Source organism: Thermobia domestica, chromosome 8, assembly GCF_964235325.1.
Source record: "Thermobia domestica chromosome 8, izTheDome1.hap1.1, whole genome shotgun sequence".
In the NCBI taxonomy this organism is placed as follows: domain Eukaryota; kingdom Metazoa; phylum Arthropoda; class Insecta; order Zygentoma; family Lepismatidae; genus Thermobia; species Thermobia domestica.
The window spans coordinates 204,958,738-204,971,014 of record NC_137461.1 but is presented as its reverse complement, the minus strand read 5'-3'; positions in this window follow the sequence as shown (position 1 = coordinate 204,971,014).

The window sequence follows — 12,277 nt, the reverse complement described above, 5'->3', positions numbered from 1 at the left end:
TCACTCCCCCCCAAAGTGATGCCACTTTTGAGCTTGTTTTAAGTTTACCGCAGGCCCTGGAAAATGTAATCGCACAAACAGAAAACTATACAAAATATTATCATTAATTCATTTATTATACATCATGTAGCAATTGAACAGCATTATTTATTAAGTGTCGTACATGGTATAAATAAGAAATAAATAAATGCTCCCAGCAGAAAATGGGTAAATTACCTACACAAAGCGATAAACCGACCAGCCCATCCTTTCATATAGCAACTTGCGCGGTACTTCATTCATAGCGTTTCTAAGCAGGGGCTCGAGATTTAAAAAAAAATCGCATCGTGTTCCAATGTTATTCTGAAGACAGCTAAATTACTTATTCGACATTAGAGTAAAATTCTCCCCCAATTTTTTTCTCGATGGCACAACTTGCGCCATTCATTCCTCGTGTGGGCGGCCCTTCTCTCTTAAAACAAACCAACCTTTCCTTTCATACGGCTACTTGCGCGGTACTTCATTAATCGAGTATCGAAGCAGGGGGTACGGGGGTTCACCCCGGAAAATTTTTGAAAATTAGCTTCTCAAAATCGTGTTTTAATGCTATTCCGACAGTAAAATTGCTAGTTCAAAAGTAGAGTAAAATCACCCCCAAAATTTTTCTCAATGGCGCAGCTTGCGCCATACATCCCCCCTGTGGGCGGCCCTGGTCCTCGGTATCTAATGCTCGCCAGGAGGTCAAAGTAAATGAATGAATAAATTGGAACTCGGTAAGCTTGGAAAACTATCCCACGTCTACAATCTTCTAGCAACTGGTAAAACTGCATACTCCAACCGGAGTTGAAGGAAGAAGAAAAGAAACCCAATTTAATAGCTATTCAATGATTAGAGATAAGTTGGAAGCAATGTCAGGCATACAGACATATGTTTGTCGACAAAAGCACACCAAAAATGTCATATGAACCTTTCCTATTAAAAGTTTTGCTACTGAATCCAAGATGGTGTACTTCAAGATGGCCGCCATGATGATACTGTATAGTAATACATGCAGTTCTACCATCACTACCGTACTGAAGATATGGTGTCACTCCCTCTAGCCGTTCAAACCTTACAAGCCTGGTCAAAAGTTCTGTCTCAAGGTTAGCAGATCATAAAAATGAAACAAAGTATGGAGAGAAAGAAATGTGTAATGCAATATAAATAAGGATTAGTGACAAACCCATGGGTACAGCAGTTATTCAAAATGTTATCCTTGTCCTGGACACAGACACGGCCAATCATCAATGGCAGCACGCAACACATTCATGTCTATGTCAACCAACCACTGCTTTCACTATAGCAGGCTTTAAGTAATCCATAATCATATGAAGTTGAGCACACATCTTCTCTTCTGAATAAGATCAGATTTTGTAGTCAAGAGGATTTAAGTCTGAACTGGACGAGGGCCATTCCTCGGTGGTGATGAACGCAATTTTGTTGCGACGGAACCCCTCCTGCGTCGTCTTTGCTTTGTGAGCTGGTGCTGAGTACTATTAAAAATCCCAAGACTTAGTTTTGAACATAGTGGTGCCAAGGGGTTTCACTACCTTGTCAATAGTTCCCGCCTGATATACTTTGGCCCCCTTTTTCACACATTTTTGACAAATGGACGTAAGTGAAACTCAGGTACGACACACTCAGCTAAACTATTGCTGATCCTGGGTGATGGCCTCGCAGAACTCTGGGAACTTTTTCACATGTTGCTACACTAGTTGTAGCATATACACTATCATTTTGTCTGTTGAGGTGTTCTTCAACTGTGAAAAGTTTCTCTATTGTTGATGCTTGTTTTTTGCGTATTGCTGCGGAAGCAGTAGCATTCTCAACAAATGCTGTCCTTCTGCGATAGGAATACAGTCCTAGGTCTTCATTGATAATCATTTCCATTGATGATCGTGACATGTTGATTCGCAGGGTTATGAGTTTTTGCTTACGGACCGGATTTCAAGCGAGTCGTACCTTCATTGCCTTAATGGCACCAGGTGTCCTAGCAGAGGGAGGTCTACCAGTGAAAGGCTTATCTTAGACAGCCATGTATTATTATACCGCTGTATGGTGCGATAAACGAATTTCGGTGTAACGTTCAGTTTCTGCAGTAACTTAAAAATGATTGTCGTACCATGTCCACACTTTTGTAGGGCCAAAACTGCAACATGATTGTATATACGTGCTTGGTTTATGCCAGTCAATTTTCCGTAAGTGAAAAGAAATACTCAATGCATGTTGTATTGTTGGAGTCCATCGCAATACATGAACAGATACTGTATTAGCAGAAGACATATAATGAAATGATACGATTCCTATAAAAATGTACAATATAGTGAGTGCTGAGTGACTTCAGGAGTTCAATTTTCTTAATTTTGGTATGTGTGTGTATGTGTGCATGTTAACGCCTTAACGTTTTCCCCAGGTGTAGGAGATTCTGAGGTATCTTGAAATTACATGCTACTCCACAACAATATTTCTAACATTATCACGTCGATTTTATCAGTCATTCTCATCAAGTTTCCTCCATTTTGGAATGCAGACTCGCTTTTGTGCTGGATGTGCAGTACTCTTTCACAAAGTAAATATTTGATGATTAGGACTTTGTAAGAGTATCAGCATCTATAATTTTGCCACATCGCAATCTAACCTAAAGACTGCAACGCCTACATAAGCAAAAACTTGCAAATGAGATTTCGGAAACTTAAACTTTACAATAGAAACCCGCTAATACGAAATTTCTGATTAGCCTGATAATCTGAACCTTGGTAAATAAAGAACAAGGAACCCATCTTTTTTCTGAGTACAGCCACATTTTCTCTGTAATAGAGCCAATAAGTTTATATGTGGTATTATTTATTAAGTTTTACTCAAAAGGTATTATTTAAATTCAGAGTATAATACACACTTTCGCACTTACACTTTGAGGAACTACTAAATAAACATGTACACTGGACCATTGTGTTATTAGCATTATTGTGTTCCAAAAATGTCTTGGTTACTAGGTATTTAGTATATTTATTGACACTATTGGGTAGGGCTGGTGTTACCGAGTTCTATTTATTAAAGACGCTTTGATATATATAAATAAATATCTAATTATTATCCCCATTTCACTTTGAAATTCTATGTTCTTGGTTTAATTTTGTTGTTAATACATGCTTGTTTTTGTTCCTGTTGTTGTGAGGTCCAAAATATAGGTTTATGTCGAAGCGAAAGAGGGAAGGGGGATTCAAGTTCAATGTTGTTGAAAGAGGGTCAAAACCTGGAAATCTTACCCTTATATACGCCATTGCCTGGATGTGTTATATTTCCTTGCAAACTATCAGAATCATGAACACATACCACGAATCTTAAAGTTGAAGCTGTTATTTGTATCCAAAAAAGAGAAAAAAAAAATCCCATTTTCTTGAAAACCACTTGTAAACGATCTTTAAGGACCACAAAAGAGAACATATCTAGGTATAAGAGAACACATGGGAACCCTATGTATTACTTTTCTATAAATTATGCACACAAAAGTGTATATTTTTGATTGTAGAAATTGGTTTTCTATTATGATAAAACATTGTTTCCAACATTCTGAGGGTATACGTTATGCACATTTCCTGGGATCGTGTACAAAATTTGTAGGATAAGAGAGAGAAATCCTATTTTTTCGTGAAAAAATGTGAATTTTCCGTTTTTATTGTTTCCCTGAGATGATGGTTAGTTCGATGTCCATAAAGTTATATATTTGTTTGAAGCTTTGTTCTGGAAATCCGCTTATTGCTTCATGTTTTCAGGCCAATTAAGATCTGAACTACTAATATGTAAAGTATTCTTTGAAATGCGCATTCAGAAAGTCAGTCGGTATCAGCGCCTTACTTAGTACAATGGGCTTGGAAATCAAAAAGTTAAACTCATAACACCTTCAATAAAATAAAAAGCTTACAGTTACAAAGTAAGTTTTGTATTATTCTTGTCTCACTTTTTCATACTTTTTTATTTATTATTTCTTCCTGTATTTTTAAACCACTCTAACCTTTTGCTCCACATGAATGCATTTAACTAAGGAATGTTACTTTTAATATTCAAAAAGAACTTGTAGCCATGTAATATGCTGCACGTTCTCCTGAAAGTAATCGAACTCTTAATTATAGCGATACTTCCTAACATTTCGTAGACAAACAACTCGAATTAATTCGGAATAATGAATTCCGGTTTTATCAGAGAAGTGTACTGAAAGTGAAGTAAATATTACAAGGGGTAGACCTACGTACTACACATCTTACAACACTGGGTGATCAGTGTTATTTTCTCAACATATTTTTCAATGGACATACTACATAATTTTATTATTTGTCACAAATTTGCACGCAAAATGAAAACCCACATGAAAACACTTGTCAATAATTATTGGTAATTAAAAATTATAGCGTCACAAACTCCTATAGGTCTGTGGGTGCATATTTCACTAACAGTAAGAGCGCAAATAAACAGACTAAGAAATATACATATTTTTATATATATACATAGAAACATATATATAGAAACATATATATTTCTTAGTCTGTTTATTTGCGCTCTTAGTGTTATTGAAATATATATATGGATTGGATTTGAGAATAACATAATAACATGCTAACAAATTATTCATTACTAGTTGAAATGGTCGTCCTTCTCACTGGAAGATAGGATTGTGGCTATTATTTGAATTATTTGTTTGAACATCTTCTCTTCCCCCTCTTCTCCCCACACTCTTACGATATGAAGTGGAAACAAACTAAAATAAAAAAGAAATAGCACGACCCAGCTGCTACGCTCATATGGAAAATCCATTATTCCTTGCAAAAAATTTAAACTTCCCCCTCCCACGTTATGTTTTTTTTTCAGTCAAAGTGAATTGATAAAATTTCAAGTAGATAGAAGTGCTAATTAGGTTTTAAAAAAATGATTTTCAAAGGTTGAAACGTTTCCTCGCTTCAATCATTTTATGAATACATAATAAGAAAATATTATTTTAATATAAATTTCCTCCTAACCTTTCTTTGGGAGCGGATTTTTCGAAAACGCTAGTGCACGATTTCACTTAATTTCACGAAGGAGTTTATTTATCAAGTTTCTTCTGCATAATATTAGGAGTTTATGAGACGTATTTTTAGCATATACTAGCATCAATTACCCGCTTCGCTGGGTTAAATTAAGAAAAAAAAAAATAGTAATATGTTTCGTTAGTCAGTCACTTTTTACTATTACTAAAGCGCTCCTTGATATTGGTCATTTTCGATGATTTCTATATATTCCCTCTCCTCCCCATGTTTCGGGCCACGGCATCGGAAGTGTCATTGTTCATCTTAGCAACCCCGAAAAGTATGAATTCGACACTGATATTGGTCATTTTGATTTTACACACACACACACACACACACACACACATATATATATATATATATATATATATATATATATATATATATATATATATATATATATATACATATATATATATATATATATATATATATATCTTTATATATATATATATATATATATATATATATATATATATATATATATATATATATATATATATATATATATGCAGGGTGCGAATTAGCGGGGGGGATGAGGAGGATTTTTCCCCTCAATCACATTTTGTTTCCCCCTAAAGTAATCAACTGAAGTATCCCACCGGGGATGCTCGCTTTCCCCCCCAAACCATGCTTAGTACAACGCCAAATTTCACAGATTTTTGTCATTTCTTGTAAGTTTAATCTGCTAGGCGTATTTTGAAATGAGTGTTGTAAGCCATTCAGTTTTGGTCATTTCTAATTTCCCCATTATTTTCGCCGTTGCTTAGTTGAATTACATTATTATGACTACAGTTGTTACTTGCAACCGTATCCGCGTATCGTACAGTTCGTCGTTGTCCGTGAATCTGAATGTACTAATTGAGCATAATAAAATCACATATGGATCATAAATGCTCTTAGCGATTGGCCAAGAAGAACTAAACAAATAGCTTCTTCCACCATACTTTGCGAAGGTCGGACGTGTCATATTCATCCTGTACATTTGTATCGATTATAATCTTGTTTTAATTTTTGTTTTATTTCATTTTAGTTTACAAGTTTGCATAATATTCATAATATTCAATAAATACAACAAGCAGACTTAATAGAATTTAAGCGAACTATTATTGCCTGGACCTCATAGCCTTTTAAAGTTTACAGAAATGAACTTTGAAAACTGTACTCAAAATCTGAGTTATATATTTTCTCTTGGCTAATGTTAACGTATATGCTGCGTCCGTAATGAGCAGACACGTTTGTGAAGGTAAACGCATAATTGAAGATTTGTTTCACCAATTACTAATACGACTTATTCTCCGTATCACTGTCCGTGTCTGTATAAACACGTCAAGTGAAGCGGGCTTTTTAAAGTTAACCCTTCAGTTTTCCATCTTTCTTTTCGCTGTACAGTTTGCTGTCCACGCCAATAATACTGTCTGGAGAAATTCAATGTAATGTTTATATTTCGTTTGATAATGTAGCACACAGTGAATCAACACAGCTGTAACCTAACAGTAAAGTAATTGTAAGTGTTGACTTCCTTAACTCCGTCACGGAATCGATATTTTAAAAAAAATCGTGGAGAGTACAGTGTTAGCGAGGAGTAGAAGCGCAAGCTCGAAATTTGAATTTAGAGTTTTTAAATATTTGTCCTTCGATTTGACTTTGATGTTAGAAATTGGAACCAGCAACAATCCATTTCTCGTATGATAGACTAATACGTAAATTTTTCTTTAAAAAAAAAAAAAAAAAAAAACGTAAGTCCGGTTTAACCGATAATTTTAGTGGTTTTCATAATACTAAAATACAGGGTGAGGCATAAGTCGGTTAACACTTCTGCGCACACGAACGGCTTGGCATTCACACTCAGTTAATGGTATATGTTGTTCGGGTGGGTAATGGACCATATTGCACGAGACGGTTTCCATGGCGGCCATCTTGGATCCAACTTTGTGTTTTTAAATATGAAGGGATATGTGGAGTATCATTGACTTGAGCTCAATCTCAGGGAAATAGTGGTGTAGTCCATTTTCACCTACCACTATTGGTTAATAAGTTATTGGGTCACAAAGGGTGAAAATTTGGCACTACAGTATGTTTTCTTTGTTCCAGGTGATGTAAGATGTCGCTAATAATCCCAGAACGAATATAGATCATGGAGAAGAATGGTGAACAATCTACTAGGGTGATTGCGGCTGAGTTTAATGCATCCCACCCAGAGAGAGAGAACATCATACACGTTGAGTGTTCGAGTTGTTGAAGAAGTTCCATGAGACGGGCACGGTGCTGGACAATGATTGATCTGGATGCCCACGGACCACTACTGCCGACGACAAGGCTGCTGTTGTGAAAATCCCAAAACGAAGTTTTCGTCTTGTGGCATCCATAACAGGAATCAGTCAGCTATCAGTGGTACGGATGCTGCATGTGAATAAGTGGCACAAATACAAGCTGCAACTCCAGCAGCGGTTAACAGAGGATGATGCAGACAGGAGAGTGCAGTTCGATGAATGGGCCACAGAAAGGTGTGAGGAGCACCATCCCACAACGTGTTCTTTTCACTAATAGGGCATTATTTTTCCACGGAGAGGTCAATAAACAAAATCACATATACTGGAGTGACACAAACTCAGGTTGGCGTCAAGACAGCAAAGAGGTGTATTGGGAAAAGGTGATAGTGTGGTGTCTAATCTGGGGGACGTGCATTATTGGAACGTACTTCATCCACAGCATCCTGACTGGTGAGAAATGTCGTGATCTGCTCGAGGATGATGTGTACCCTGATCTTTTGAATGAGGACGGTGATTCTCCATCCTTTTTCCAGCAAGATGGAACTCCACCTCATTATGCGTTATGTTCACGCCAATAGCTCGATGAACAATTTCCGGGACTTTCATTTTTTTTTTTTACATATATCTCCTCTCCACCTCTTCTACGCTGCACCGTCAAAGTTAAATGATAAAAATTATTCCAAGCCCGAACGTCATCTATGTTGAAAGTTTGATCAAGATCGGTCTGGTGGTTCAAGAGTTATTTTTATTTTTATAGATTTCTCGCCTCCCCTGCCCCTCCCCTAAGTTCTACAGTTAAAGTGATATGATAAAAACCACTCTAGGTCCGAACTTCATCTATGTTGAAAATTTGGTTAAGATCGATCGGGTGGTTTAAACTTGATGAGGTCACAAAGACAGCCACTTTTATTTTTACTTTTTTGACATATATCTCCCCTTTCCCCCTCCCCTTCGTTGCACTATAAAAGTGAAATGAAGAAAACATCCCAGGCCCAAACCTTATCTATGTTGAAAGTTTGATCGAGAGCGGTCGGGTGGTTCAAGAGTAATTAGGTTTTATTCATTTTCATGTATTCCCCTCCCTCTCTCCTCCCCTAAGATTTACTGTCAAAATGAAATGATAGAAAACTTCCCAATTTGAAACTTCATATATGTTGAGAATTTGATTGAGATCGATTGGGTGGTTCAGGAGTTATTAATTCACGAACATACTCACTTTTATTTTTATATTTATTGATTTTTGTATATCTCCCCTCCACCTCCTTCCCTACGTTGCTCCGTCAAAGTGAAATGATAAAATTCATTTCAGTCCCAAACCTCATCTACATTGAAAATTTGATCAAGATCGGTCGTTGGTTCAAGAGTTATTAAGTTATATTTACTTTTTCTATGTCTCCCTCCTCCCCTCCTCTAAGTTCTACCGTCAAAGTGAATAGCTTAAAACACACCCAGGCCAGAACCGCATCTACGTTGAAAATTTGATCGAGGTCGGTTGGGTGGTTCAAGAAATTAAGAGTCACAAACATAGTCACTTCCAATTATATTATAGAGATTTTAAACTCTCTACCTGCCCTTTCAGATACGCATTTTAATTAAATTAACATTATGAGAACTTGGCTCTAGATTAGTGCCCACTACAATGTTCAATAATTCATTTCGAATGATTCAGACATTTCGCCGTAAGGATGAGACAGACATCATCATTTGAATGTCAAGGTAAACTTATTTTAAATTCGTAAAATTTTCACTTCCTTCCTTCTAAAAATGGAATTTTGAAAGCTCTGAAATTCGTATTCCACTACTTTTAATAAAGAGTTTACATACCTAATTCCATACTTAAAACTTATTCTAATCCTTACATTTAGCATTTTCTAACAGTGGAAAACTCTGTTATTGAAACTGGTCCCTTTCTTCCCCTTAGTAGTGAAATTTTTGAACACGTTGAAACATATATCTAAATATTTTTAGTTAAGATTTCAACTGCCGAATATTTCCAAGTTAAGCGAATCTTTACATCTTTCCTGAACAAATAGTGGGAAAGTAATATTATATATACGTATTCTTTTCTTTTCCCTTATAGGAACGAAATTTTCGAAAACGCTGAAACACATATTCAATTATTTTTAGATAAGAGTTCAGATGCCAAATTTCGCACCTTCAACTTAATCGAATTCTTACATTAGACATTTTCTGAATAAATAGTGGAAAATTGTAATATTATAGAAACTGGCCTCTTTTCCTTTTTAAACTGAAACTTTCAAAAATGCTGGAAAACAAGTTCAGTTACTTTTAACGAAAGTTCATGTGCCGAATTTCATCCTTCTAACTTCAGGGATTTGTGAGGCACACTATTGTACACAAATTGAAAAATACATTTTGAATGCCCATTCTTTTTTTCTTTCTTTTTTTAAAAATAAATGTAGTATTCTGTCGAAATGTCACGTTTCTACCTGTAATATTAGTATGTCATAGGTAGTGGTAAATCATTCACTTGTACTTTTTTATGCAGATCAAAGAAGCTTAAAATTTGGATTTTGTTTAAGGTATTCATTATAGTTAAAGTGTATATTCATTTGAAGTATATAGTTCAAGTAAGCATAAGAACTTATATGATCAAATCTAATTTTATTCAAGGTTTTCGCAGCTTGAGAAACACAATGAATGTATTTGATTTTTCAAGTCATATTAAGAAACAACAGTGGCTCAGTGATAGAAGTGCTCACCTCTGGTGTGTGTAGTTCCTGGTTAAATCCCAGCTCGCGCCAAGTGAGCTTTAGTGTGAACAAAAACCTTGTGTGAGGTTTTTCTAGGGCTTTGAAGTTTTCTTCAACTTTCATTTCATAATATCGTTCATTATCATCATTACCGCCTCCTTCAACTTCGGAGCATGAACATGAGATATTAAACTCAGAAAAAATCATATGACTATAGTTTACAACACTGCTTAAAATCAACCTTTAATCGCATTACATGTGTTTAGAAAAAATAAATAAGATAAAATAAGAAAGGACGGTGGACGTCTTATGGTTATTTCTTTTAATGTAAACGAGGCGATTGACTAACAAGAATGAATTATTAAGGAAGAATTGGTGTAATGTCAATGTAAGAGGGAGCGTTGATATCCGCCACAAACTCACATGTTCTCCAATCGAATCAAAGATCCCTAGCAGTGGAGACTAACGCTCTGCCACTGAATAACAGTGTCTCCTAAGAGAAAAAAACTGTTTGCATAAGATTGAATATATTTGTGATATTTCCACGATGTTTTCAGATATCATATCTGTGTATGATATATTGTGACACTTACATCATAATATTATAATACTATGTAGTCATTTTCTCAAGATATACTTTTAATTATGTCCAAATTATAAGTTGTATGTGGGCCACGGTTAGGAATATGCAAATCACCATTAGGAGAACAAGCAATTGATACAATCTGCTATTTAATAGTGCACTTTCTTTACATGCAGAGTAAAGAAGTTAATAAACAATCCGTTCTAACATAATAAAAATTATCAGCTATTATTGACAACGAATACCATACATCAGAAAAGTTCGTTTTTCTCGATTTTATCGTCAGAATTTATCTTCATTTTGTACAACTCTTTATGTTCCATCCAAGTGATAGTTATCTTTTCTTTGGACAATATCGTCGCATGAAAAACAGGAACGTAACTCCAAAAATGCGGGTTTCGTTTTCTTCATGTTCGGACATAATTTTGAAAGCCCCACTTGGAGTGAATTAGGACGTAACGCCATTCTGTTCTCTTGTAGATCATCTGTTGTAATGTAGGTCAATTACCATCTTATTAAAAACACACGTTTCTAAGAAAATAATATTTTTACCCTCTCGCCTGTAAACCTACGAAAATAGAGTTAACTTACGTTCCTCTGGTTCTCATGCGAACATATAAAAGTTAGAAAAAAATTACGAGTTAATCGTTATTTTTGACTATATCTTATTAACCACATCATATATAGTTACCTTGCTAGTATCGTAGTAGTTAATTATATATATATATATATATATATATATATATATATATATATATATATATATGTGTCAGTATCAGCTTTATCTTAATAGATGTTGTGATTATCATACAGCACCAATATTTAGGTTTCTAAAAAAATTTTCTCGTTTCTTTTTTTCGTAAACTGCGTATGAGAATTTGCACTCGTTCATATCATTTACTTCTACTTATTGAGGTCTCTTGATTGGCATGTCTCATCTTTGGACATAATGTTTACAATAAACGTTATAATATTGTAGAAATTATAATGTAGAAATTATGTTACCAGTAATGATCATTCAAGTTATTGTGTGGTATGTCAAACGTTTATTTCTACCCTCTCTTTGTTCTTAGTAATACGTTTAATTAAGCTCTTTTGTTGGAGTAGGGTGCAGGCAAAGTTATAAAAGGTAAACACATAATGCATATACTATATAAGCAGAAATTTTGATATAGTTAAATGATAATCCAATATTGCAACAGATACAATTTTATTCGTTTACAAATTCGCGTGGAAACTCACAAATACAATTCATAAAGGCGAGAAGAATGAAAAATGTTAATTTGTCTTTTGGAGGTTTCCGATCTATCTGGAAAGGAACTTTTTTTTTTTTTAATCTTTTCATGATGTCTTCTTCATCCGCTTCTTTCATTGATTTTCTTCGAATGTTCCTAAGTCTAAGGAGAGAAAAAGAAAGTTTCATTAGTAAAATTAGTATTTGTTTATGTAAGTCTGCAGAAGAGTTAGTAGAAAGATAGAGAAATAGATAGAGATTGATTTATAGATGTAAAATGAAAGTTTTTTTTTTTTAAATTACGTTAATAAATACTTTATAATAAAGATGTTCCATTACTACTCTTAGTTATCGAATTTACTAGGAGACACCTTGATGGGGACAGAAAAAAAATT